The following is a 5,343-nucleotide window of genomic DNA, read 5'->3' as shown; positions in this document are numbered from 1 at the left end:
CTCACACCCTGTGAGATCCACAACGAAGTTGGCGCCGCAACGAGATCACAACCAGTCACCGAGACAACCACACGGAACTCCCCTCCATGATATTCAACCAACCAGGCCTCCAGTACGAAAACGAGCGCTCTGAATGGCCGGGAGAGAAACGCCCACGTGAAGAAGACACGGCTACGCAGGCGGTCCTCTCAACTCAGAATCAATATCCCAACCTGACGGACGTGAACGCCATCGACAGATGGTCACGGGTTGTCTTCCCTTCACCTTTACCCTCTTCAACTTCATCTACTGCGCTTTACTATGTGAACTAGTGGTTTTCAAGTCTCTCCTCAGGGACCCCGGCGTTCAATTTGAGAACCACTGAACTAAGTAACAGATGGGAAGGGATTTTCACTCCTTAAAACTTTCCTTGTTCTTGTTTCTCTAAAGAAACCCATCTGTATTCAGAGGACATATAACTAGCAGTCCATACTGAGTGCAGAGAGACACTAGAAATGAGTTGTGGGGTCTCTTGAACTGTACGTTCAGACAACGCGAGACAAAGACCCTTTGTGGAAATACTATCCTTCTGATCTCTTCTGTGTTACACTGAACACTCCACTGTAAAAACAAGAGGGTGATACAGGAATGGTATGTGGTTTTCAAAAGCATTATTTACAATGATTTATGCCAATTATTGTAACTCTACCCCTTATTTTAGTGTGAGGGAATTCATTTAGAGTGCTTAAACTCCATTATAAACTGATGGGAATGAATTCAGTGTGGCTATTATCATAGTAGCCCTTATAAACTGATGGGAAATGATTCAGGTGCTAATTTCATAGTAGCCCATTTATAACTGAATGGGAAATGAATTCAGTTGCTATTTATCATAGTAGCCTATAAACTGAATGGGAAATTAATTCAGTGATATTATCATAGTAGCCCTTATAAACTGAATGGGAAATGAATTCAGTGTCGTGATGCTATTATCATTTGCCCATTATAAACTGAATGGAAATTGAATTCAGTGTGCTTTTATATGTAGCCCATTATAACTGAATGAGAAATGAATTCAGTGTGCTATTTATCATAGTAGCCATTAATAACTGAATGGGAAATGTAATTCAGTGTGCTATTTATCATAGTAGCCCATTATAAACTGAATGGGAAATGAATTCAGTGGTGCTATTTATCATAGTAGCCCATTTTAATGAATGGGAAATGAATTCAGATGCTGTTATCATAGTCGCCATTATAAACTGAATGGGAAATGAATCAGTGTGCTATTTTCATAGCCATTATACTGAAGTGGGAATGAATTCAGAGTGCTATTTATCATAGTAGCCCTTTATAAACTGAAGGGAAATGATTCAGTGTGCTATTTATCATATTGCCCATTATAAACTGAATGGGAAATTAATTCAGTGCAATTTATCATAGTAGCCCATTATAAACTGAATGGGAAATGAATTCAGTGTGCTATTTATCATATTTGCCCATTATAAACTGAATGGGAAATAATTCAGTGTTATTTATCATAGTAGCCCATTATAACTGAATGAGAAATGAATTCAGTGTGCTATTTATCATAGTAGCCATTATACTGAATGGGAGAATTAATCAGTGTGCTATTTATCATAGTAGCCCATTTTAAACTGAATGAGAAATGAATTCAGTGTGCTATTTATCATAGTAGCCCATTATTACTGAATGGGAATGATTCAGTGTGCTATTTATCATAGTAGCCCATTTATACTGTGAGAAATGAATTCAGTGTGCTATTTATCATAGTAGCCATTTAAACTGAATGAGAAATGCAATGCACAGCTTTTGAGTTATGACATGTCTGGTTTATCTGTTGGTATTATATTCAGTCAGGCTATGTATCCTATGGACATGCATTGTTATAGTGTTGTATATGAGCTGTAGTAGTGGTTTATATGAGCTGTATAGGGTTGTTATGAGTGTATAGGTTGTATATGGCTGTATTAGGGTTTGTATATGAGCTGTTATAGGGTTGTTATTAGGGTTATAGTGTAAATTGAGCTGTATAGGTTGTATATGAGCTGTATAGGTTGTATATGAGCTGTATTAGGGTGATATGAGCTGTATATAGTTGTATAGGCTGTATAGGGTTGTATATGGCTGTATAGGGTTACGATGAAGCTGATAGGGTTGGTATATGAGCTGTATAGGGTTGTATTGAGCTGTCTAGGTTGTCGTTGTATATGAGCTGTATAGTGTTGCATATGAGCTGTATAGTGTTGTATAGGATAGTCATGAATAGTCATGTATAGTCATAAATAGTCATTAACAGTCATGAATAATCATGAATAGTCGTGAATAGTCATGTATATTCATGTACTGAATCACTTTTGGATACTAATTCCATTGGCTTGGGTCTGACTATTCCGCAAACGTTTCATCTAAAAAAAATTATAAGTGCTGAAGTAATCTATATGTAATCTTGATCTATATGTCACTGTGCATTGGAGGCAACGTGAATGATGTCAACTCTTGCTCTCACCAACCCACACCTCAGTATCACTGTAGTTCACAGGTCACGCCTAACATCCACACTGCCAAGGTAAGCATGTCATGGAACCCGAATCAGCCATTTTTAGTCATTAAATGAGACTTACCTTCATTCATTTTTACATAATCAATCTTATTCATTTACCTTCCCTGAGTGAAATGATGTTTTCTGATCATAAGTAAACGTATGTTCCCGAACTGCTGCCATGCAATGCTCAACCAAGGCTTTGATGTGGGCCTTACATGTGTTGGCAATACATTAGGCTCTGACCTTGGTCTGACCTAAACTCTACCCATATCTTTATGAATAGCCTAATGATTTTGAATTATGTTATTTTTTACAATGTACATACATACCGTAGCCATAGTAAACACAACTCAGGTTCTGAATGGTTCCTTATCACAATACACATGATCTATTGTCTGATTGTATTATGACAGATTACTCATATACATTTCCCTATCATTGGTTTGTAATGTAGCCATACTATATACTACACATTACTACTTCTTTATGTATGTTCCTCAGTGAAGTATCCTCTCCTTTAAGACCTCCTCAGAGAACTGAGACTAGGGGTTCTGCTCATAAACACTCTCCTCTCCTTTAAGACCTCCTCAGAGAACTGAGACTACAGGAGGAGTTTTAGCCCCCCACTAAGTGAGTTTAGACCCCTACAGAGTCTAGCCCCCTACAGAGAGTTTAGACCCCCTACAGAGGTTTAGACCCCTACAGAGAGTCTAGACCCCCCTTACAGAATCTAGAGCCCCTACAAGAGTTTAGACCCCCCTACAGAAGTCTAGACCCTAGCAGAGTCTAGACCCCCTACAGAGATCTAGACGCCCCTACAGAGAGTCTAGACCCCTAAGAGTCTAGACCCCTAAGAGAGCTTATGACCCCCTAAGATAGTCTAGACCCATACAGAGAGTTAAGACTCCTACAGATAGTCTAGACCACCCTACAGAGAGTCTAGACCCCTAAAGAGTCTAGACACCCCTACAGAGAGTAGACCCCTACAGAGTCTAGACCCCCCTACAGAGAGTTTAGATCCCCTACAGATAGTCTAGACACCCTACGAGAGGTCTTCCCTAGAATTCCAACCCCCTACAGGAGTTTAGACCCCTACAGAGATTCTAGACCACTTACAGAGAGTAAGACCCCTACAGAGTCTGGACCACCCTACAGAGAGTCTAGACCCCCTAACAGAGAGTTTGACCACCCTACAAGGAGTTTAGACCCCCTACAGAGAGTCTAACCACATACAGAGAGTAGACTCCTACAGAGAGTCTAGACCACCCACAGAGAGTTTAGACCCCCCCTAACAGAGAGTCAAGATCCCCGACCACGAGAGTCAACCACTGCATACAGGAGTCTACGACCCCCCTACAACAGACGTCTAGACCCCCTACAGAGGAGTCTAACCAACCTATCAGGGAGTCAGACCCTACACTCAGAGTCATCAGACCCCGCCTACAACGGAGTAGATCCACCCATCACAGAGTCTAAGGACCCCCTACACGAGAGTTTAGACACCCCTACAAGAGTTTTGACTGCCCCCCTACAAGAGGTTAGACCCCCGACGAGAGTTTACGACCCCTACAGAGTAGTCAGACCCCCTTACACAGAGTCTGACACCCTACAGGAGTCTTAGACCCTACCACTAGTCTAGATTCAGAAGGTCTAGACGCCCTAACAGGAGTCAAGAGCACCCACAGGAGTCTAGACCACCTACAAGGGAGTCTAGACCTCCCTATGCAGAGGTCTAGACCCCCTACAGGGAGTCTAGACCACCTTACCAGAAGTCTGACCCCACAGACACCCGTACAGAAGAGTCAGACCACCTATCAGGGAGTCTAGACCCTAACAGACCTAAGAGTACACCAAGGGTGTCTGAGACCCCCGACAGAGAGGTCTAGACCACTAACAGAGTTAGACTACAGGTCTAGACCACCTACAGGGAGCACCGACGGTCTAAACCACGATCTACCCCACAACAGAGTCTAGGACCCCCCTACAGAGAGTCTAGACCACTACACGACCACCACGGGAGTCTAGAACACCCTATCAGGGAGTCTGACCACCCTACAGAGAGTCTAGACCCCTACAGAAGAGTCTAGACCCCCCTACAGACAGAGTTAGAACCCCCACACAGAGTCTTAGACCCCCTAACAGAGTCTAGCCCCCCTACAGGAGAGTCTAGACCCTCACTAGCACTGGGAGTCTAGACCACAACCATCCAGAGAGTCTAGACCACCCTACAGCAGAGTCTAAACCCCCTACAGAGTCCCCAGTAAGAGTACCCCCCTACAAAGAGTTCTAGCCCCCCTACACAAGAGTCAGACACCCCTACAGAGAGTCTAGACCACCCTACAGGGAGTCTAGAAACCACCCTACACAGGGAGTCTAGAACCCACCCTAAGCAGAGTCTAGACCCCCCTACAGATTAGACCCCCAGAGTCTAACCCCCTACAATCGAGGTCTCGACCCCCCTACACAGGTCTAGACCCCCTACACAGAGTCTAGACCTACACCCCTACAGAGAGTCTAGACCCCCCTACGAGCAGATTTAGACCCCCCTACAGAGAGTCTAGACCCCCCTACACGGGAGTCTAGACCCCCTACCTACACAAGTGTCTAGACGCACCTACAAAGGGGATGATCCTGTAGACCCCGAAACACGGAGGGAGTCTACGACCACCCTACAGGCGGACTGTTACTACGACCACCCTACACAGGTCTAGACGGCCCTACAGAGGTTAGACCACCTCAACGGGAGTTAGACCACCCTACACAGAGTCTACGACCACCCCTCCATCAGAGGTCTAGAC

Source organism: Salvelinus sp. IW2-2015, unplaced genomic scaffold (assembly GCF_002910315.2).
Source record: "Salvelinus sp. IW2-2015 unplaced genomic scaffold, ASM291031v2 Un_scaffold1036, whole genome shotgun sequence".
Classification (NCBI taxonomy): Eukaryota; Metazoa; Chordata; class Actinopteri; order Salmoniformes; family Salmonidae; genus Salvelinus; species Salvelinus sp. IW2-2015.
Note: the sequence above shows the minus strand (reverse complement) of the source record.